Raw genomic sequence first — 7742 nt, 5'->3', positions numbered from 1 at the left:
CTATGGCGGTGGCGGCGGTGGTGAGGGGCGCGGGGTGGGGCGGCGCGGGGTGGTGTGGGGCTTGGGGTTGATTTGATGTGGGGAGAGGGTTTGATTTGATGTGTTGGAGGGAGGGGTGTGGGGGTATTTATATAGGTGAGGGGAGAGGTTACTTGGGGTAGGGGACAAGAAATAGACTAGGAATAGGAAAAAGAAAACGAAACAAAGGAAAGAGGGGGGGCTACCGACCAGAGTCCAAGCCAGACTCGGCTTAGAGCGAGGCGGTGGCGCTGCCTGCCTGGCGCTGGCGCACGTGCGAGGCGATGGCCTGGCGCGCAGGAGGCTGGGGTGGCCGGCTGGCTGGGCCTTTGGCCCGGCTGGCCTGGCGGGATTCCTTTTTTTTAACTGGTTCAGCGCACAGAAAAAAATAACAAAAAGAGAACTAAACGAACTCCAAAAATTCTAAAGTAAATTTTCCCTGACTCCTAAAAATGAGCCGAACAAAATGAACTTTTCTCCGGGCCTAAAATGCAATTTTTGAAAACACGCATTTTTCCCTATCCAAATAAAATGCGAATAAACACCGGAAAACAAAATTTGATCTATTTATTAAATCTTCATTTTTCCTCAATTTGGGAAAGTCATATTATTCCCTCTCTTATATATTTTTTTTGATATCGAAAAATAACTGAAGATGAAATAAATAAATCAAATGATCCTCTTTTCAAATTCGAGAAAATTCTCAAATATGAAAATAACGAAATCTCCAACTCTCTCCGAAGGTCCTTGAGTTGCGTGAAATTTCTAGGATCGACCAAAATGCAAGAAAAATAAGGTATGCATGATGATCTAATGTATAACATTCCAAATTGAAAATTTGGGATGTTACATCCTCCCAACAAGCACTATGGTTTTACGCCCCTATCTAGGCATAAGATTTCAACAATGCTCACATGAAAGATAAGAATTGAAACACAAAGAGAGCATCATGAAACATATGAAAAACACATATAAGTCTAACATACTTCCTATGCATAGGAATTTTATAAGCAAACAAATTATCAAGACAATAAACATGTAACATATGCAAACAAGAGGAATGAAACATTGATGATCTCAACATAATGAGAGGTAATTTAGTAACATGAAAATTTCTACAACCATATTTTCCTCTCTCATAATAATTACATGTAGGATCATAATCAAATTCAACAATATAACTATCACATAAAATATTCTCTTCATGATCCACATGCATGCAAAGTTGACACTCTTCCAACATAGTGGGATTATCATTAAATAAAGTCATGACCTCTCCAAGCCTACTTTTATGAAAAAATTCATAAGACTGAACACTCTCCAAATAAGTGGGATTATTTTGAGCTAAAGTTGGCACTCTTCTAAACCAACTTTTAATATTATAGCAGAATATTCATCATGAGGTTTAAATAAATTTTCGAGATAGTAAGAATCATCACCCCAATGATGATCATTGCAACAAGTAGTGGACATAGCAAAATTAGCATCCCCAAGCTTGGGGTTTTGCATAGTATTAATACAACTGACATCAATAGAATTTATAATAACATCATTGCAGTCATGCTTTTCATTCAAGGAGCTATCATGAATCTCTTTTATAAATTTCTTCATTTAACACTTCATCACAATTTTCAGATTCATAAATCTCAAGCAAAACTTCATAAAGATAATCTAGTGAACTCAATTCACTAACAATCGGTTCATCATAATTGGATCCCTTGAAAAGATTAGCAAGTGGATGAGGATCCATATTAATAGATGTTTAGCAAGCGAAGATGCAAGCAAATCGAAAACACATGGCAACACAAGCAAACAAGAGATCTGACGAGAAAAAGGTAAACGAAAAAGAAGGCGAATAAAACAACACATTTTTGTGAAGTGGGGGAGATGAAAACGAGAGGCAAATGGAAAATAATTTAAATTAAAAGGAGATGAGATTCATGATTAGGAACCTGGTAGATGTTGATGATGTCTCCTCGGCAACGGCGCCAGAAAATCTTTTTGATGCGGCTTGAACTACATCGGTATTTCCCCAAAGAGGAAGGGATGATGCAGCACATCTACGGTAGGTATTTCCCTCAGTGATGAGATCAAGGTTATCGAACCACGCAACCCTACGTGAGCGTCACCTGCACACGAAGAACAAATCCTTGCAACCCGACGTAAAAGAGGGGTTGTCAATCCCTCCCGGGTAAAAGATAGGTAAAAATTATAGTAGATTGGATAAATAGATCTCGCGGGAACGCGGGATAAAATAAATAAATAAAAAATTTCAGCAAGGTATTTTTGGGTTTTTGGATTAATAAATCTAAAAATAAAAGCAAATAAAATAGATCTCAAAGGCAAATATGATAAGGAAGAGACCCGGGGGCCGTAGATTTCACTAGTGGCCTCTCACAAGAAAAATAGCATACGAAGGTTAAACAAATTACTGTTGGGCAATTGATAGAACTTCATAATCATAATGATATCCAGGGAATGATCATTATATAGGAATCACGTCCAAGATTAGTAGCCGACTCCTACCTGCATTTACTAGTATTACTCCACACATCGACCACTATCCAACATGCATCTAGTGTATTAAGTTCATGGAGAAATGGAGTAATGCAATAAGAACGATGACATGATGTAGACAAGATCTAGTCATATAGGAATACACCCCATCTTTTTATCCTTAATAGCAATGATACATACGTGTTGTTTTCCCTTCTGTCACTAGGATCGAGCACCATAAGATCAAACCCATCACAAAGCACCTCTTCCCATGGCAAGAAAAATCGATCTAGTCGGCCTAATTAAACCAAAGATTCGAATAAGAAATACGAGGCTATAAGTAATCATGCATATAAGAGATCAAAAGACTCAAATAACTTTCATGGATAAAAACATAGATCTGATCATAAACTCAAAGTTCATCAGATCCCAACAAACACACCGCAAAAAGAGTTACATCAAATAGATGTCCAAGAGACCATTGTATTGAGAATCAAAAGAGAGAGAGGAAGCCATCTAGCTACTAACTATGGACCTATAGGTCTACAATGAACTACTCACACATCATCGGAGAGGCACCAATGAGGATGATGAACCCCTTCGTGATGGTGTATAGTTTGGATTTTTAGTTTCTGGAACTTGCGGTGGCTGGAATTGTTTTTCGTCGACTCCCTAGGGTTTCTGGAATATTGGGGTATTTATAGAGCAAAGAGGTGATGCGGGAGGCCACCAAGGTGGGCACAACCCACCAGGGCGCAACTGGGCCCCCAGGTGTGCCTAGGTAGGCTGTGCCCCCCTCGGGGCACCCCTTTGGTACTTCTTTGTCCCATCGTTTGTGTTCTGGCCCAGAAAAATTATCCAAAAAGTTTCGCTGCGTTTGGACTCTATTTGGTATTGATTTTCTACGAAGTAAAAAACAATCAAAAAATAGCAACCGGCACAAGGCACTATGTCAATAGGTTAGTCCCAAAAAATGATATAAAGTTGCTATAGAATGATTATAAAACATCAAAGAATGATAATATAATAGCATAGAACAATACAAAATTATAGATACGTTTGAGACGTATCACCCCAAGCTTACCCTTTCGCCTATCTTGGTAATCACCATTGCTGGTGTAGGTAATAATCAAAGTCGTAGCTCGTGGAGGCTCTCAGGGCCTCCTCCTCGGCCCGGCGAGTGGCCTCTATTGATGCATTGTACTTGTGTGACTCGCTCTCATAGGTGAAGTATCTTCGTTTGCTCTAAAAATCAAAGAGAGCAGGTGCAGGCAAAATAACATATACAATGCGCTTTTATCAAAAATTAAGTTGTAATCATAGTTTTGAGGTCCATTGTAGCGACCTGACCTCAAACGGTCAAGTCTCTGTCCTTCAGTGCCATCCCTGGATCAGTAATGCTGACACACACAGTACTCGAAGGACTTATAATAGAGTAGCAATCACACACTTATTACATCGAATGTCTCAAAAGAGAACTTATTAAAATAAATATGGCTTAAGGCCATCTAATACGATAACAGCGGAAGGCTTGGAAGATAAAGTGAGTCCATCAACTCCAACGGTATAGCTTAGTGCATGAAAAATGACCTATCGCACCTTTACTCATCGTCTAAAAAGTCTGCAACATAATACGTTGCAGCCCGAAAATGGGTCAGCACATGGAATATGCTGGCAATGTAACACAGTAGAGCAATGAATAGATAAATGCTATCACTACATGCATATATGGCTGGTGGAGGCTCTATGGTTACATGGTTTTTGCGAAAAGCTAATTTTTCCCTACAATAAAGGAATAAATTTTTATTTAACTATCATGGTAGTTGAAATATTGAGAATGGTACCCCCATCTCAATCCCAATTAAAAATAATTATCAACCCAACAAATTAAATTAGAGTGATGAGATACAGTAGGATAATCCAAGTACTTGATACTCAAAATGTCCATAACCGGGGACACGGCTAACCATGATTAGTTTGTACACTCTGCAGATGTTTGCGCACTTTTCCCCACAAGACTCGATCTCCTCCGTTGGATTTCTCGCACTACATGGTGTTTGAGAAACAGATGACCGAGACACAGTCTTTCAGAAGCATTAGCTCTTTACTCCGGGTGGACAGTTACACCTACTTTCCCTCTACATCTGCTAGCCCACCACTGAAAAGGGGTCACACAACATAGTCAACTATGCCAGAGCCCATAATGGCTTGTGGCTGCACACGGAAGTTTCTAGCATGAAAAATCTTTTGATCCCTTTGATCCTGGGTGGCGGACCGTAGGAGGATCACACGTTATATCCCCGGGATCTCCTAGGACAACACAGGTATATCCCCAGGTGCCCAAGCAAGCAATCCACCCAGATGTGTATTAAATTTGCCACCTTAAGTTGAACCATTAATTAACAATCTCACATCTGTCATGGATACACTCAAACCCAAACCACGTCTACGAGCATAGCATAGCAATATAGGCATAACGTAGAAGTAACTCCCAGGATTTGATAATAAAATAGGTAATAGGTTCTACCTCATCATCTACTTCCCAAACCCACATGTTAAGAGATCATACTCATGCAATGTGTGAGGGGTTGAAACTAATGCATAAAAACTAGGTGATAAAGGGGTATGATCAAAGTGTTACTTGCCTTGCTGATGATCCGCAAAACCTAGAGACTCGTAGTAGCACACTTCGCACTCTAGGTGTTCTATCGCAAACAAACAATAGCATACATAAGCAATCAAGCAAAGATGCACAGGTAAAACTCAAATAAGAAGATCTAACCAGAAAGTTCAACTTAAGAACTCCGGTTTGCAAAAAGAATCAAATCAAACGGAGCAATGAAACTCAAACTGCGAAAGAAACAAGATCCGATTACTAATTTGGACTAAAATCAAATTTTACAGTACCAAAATCTTGTTCAAGTTGGTTAAACGGAAATAGGGTTTCGAGACAAAGATCCAGGCTCCTGAATCGCCTGATTCCGATAAACGAGCGAAAAGATAAACTAAAACGAAAATCGGGTCAGAGATCGCGATCAAAAATAATCACGAAAAATCGTGTAAAAAGAAAAATGGATGAACAGGCTAACAAACGAATGTTCGCTGTCTGTGACTAATGTCTGAACGGCGTTCGATAAAATGAACGAACGGACGAACGTCCGCAAAATAAATAAACCGACGAAAAACCCGATCTAATAAAATAAACCAAAAAAATAAAAACATTGGATCTAGATCTAGGGTTTACCAAAATAAACTGACGAAAAAAACGGCGGCGTGGCGAGGCGGCGGCTAGTGGCGGCACGGCGCGCAACCCGAGGCGGCGGCGGCTAGGGTTGGCGCGAGGGCGACGGCTAGGGTTACGGGGTGGGGTGGGCTGCGGGCGGCGGCGGCGGCCTTATAAGGGGGGAGGGCTGAGGAGTCCGGGCCGGATATGGCCCGTAGGTCGGTTACCTTTTTTTAAATAATTCCGACGCGCATAAAAAAAGAAAAAGAATACTAAAAGGACTCCAAAAATCCTAAAATAAATTTTACCCGTCCTCTAAAAATATGCTGGACAAGGTGAACATTTATTTGGGCCTAAAATGCAAATTTGAAAAACACATATTTTTCCTAATTCAAATAAAATTGCAATAAAAACCAAATAAAATCATTTATTTGATCTTATTATTTTTCCACCAATATTTCATTTATTTTGGAGAAGTCATATTATCTCCCCTCATATATTTTGGTATGAACTATTTTTGGAGAGAAAAATCATTAAAACCAAAATGATCCTTGATTCAATATTTGATAGAGATTCAAATATGAAAATCATGAAATCCCCAACTCTCTCCGAGGGTCCTTGAGTTGCTTAGGATTTCGAGGATCGCGAATCAGAATGCAATAAAAATAGGATATGCATGAATGACCTATGTATAACATGCAAAATTGAAAATTTGGGATGTTACATCCATCCTTAATAAAATCATGGTGCTGCATTGCCTCAAAGTCCATGTACTTATCATGTAAGATAGGCTCATCGGACCTAGGCGAGAGGCATAGCTTCCCCCATATAGATGACCACGATCAAAGTTGAGTCGTAGCCTCTGCGCAACAATTGCACCAAGATTATATAATTTCTAGCCCATTAGAGAAGTATGAATATTGCTCAAGTTAGGGGCACATATTGCACTATAGTCTTGTTTACCAACAATGCATTTACCAATGAATAGTGCAAAGTAACGAACAAAAGGTAATTGGATACTTTTTATTCTAGCTTGGGTAACTCCTCTGTCCTCACCATTGCAAAGGCTATCAAGGAACATTTGATAATCAGATTTTTGTGGTTCATTGAGTTAACCCCAAAATGGAGTTTTGCATGCATCACAGTATTCTTCTAAATCCATATCAAAGGCTCTATCATGAAGATGAAATAAAACTCTAGAATCACGAGAGTGGTACTTTGACTTTCTGGTGAACGACTGAGTGAGATTATAGTGACAAGTACACTTATATGCGAGGAAAGGAGCACTCTCAGTGTTATGAATATATTCATCAAATTCTTTTTTAATACACGTGCCTATCACATGAACTCGTCGCACGGCCACCGACATGATATGATATCGATAACCCGCACCGAGCTTGCCCTTGGCTCAACATAGGCATGTCGTATCAAGCTCTCACTTGATGATGCCTCCGAGGACCTTCTCCTCAAAGAACTCCTCCTAAAGAAGTACATTTTTGTACGAACAAATTTCTGAAATTTTTGGCCACAAAATGATGTCAACAAAACTTCACAAGATTAATAACAACTACTCATATGGATGTCTAGAGCTATATCAACCATTCAAATTACTTGGAACTCAAAGAATTCAACATGCAAGCTCATTTTCAATAGCACTAAGAGTAGCTAATTATGCAAAATATAGTACACTAGAGCAAAAACTAATTGGAGCAATGGAGGAGTCACATACCAAGTAGCAATCCCCCAAAACAGTTTTGGAAATGGAGCTCCGAGCAAAGAGATAAAAAATCTCCAGTTTGGGAGCAAGAACACGAGAGAGAGAGAGAGAGCTACCAGGAATTTTTGTGAGAGGAAAGAGACGAAGTGGACTGAAATAATAAGTGAGGGGGTCCCTGTGGGGCCCATGCTACTTGTGAGCTGCGTTGGGATTTCCCCGAAGAGACGATGATGCGGTACCATCACTGGTGCGCGTCAGTCCTAAACAAACGGTTTTTAACCCCTTTCC

The sequence above is a fragment of the Triticum dicoccoides genome, chromosome 6A (assembly GCF_002162155.2).
Source record: "Triticum dicoccoides isolate Atlit2015 ecotype Zavitan chromosome 6A, WEW_v2.0, whole genome shotgun sequence".
In the NCBI taxonomy this organism is placed as follows: Eukaryota; Viridiplantae; Streptophyta; class Magnoliopsida; order Poales; family Poaceae; genus Triticum; species Triticum dicoccoides.
The sequence above is the reverse complement of the archived record's forward strand: the minus strand, read 5'-3'. Positions refer to the sequence as shown.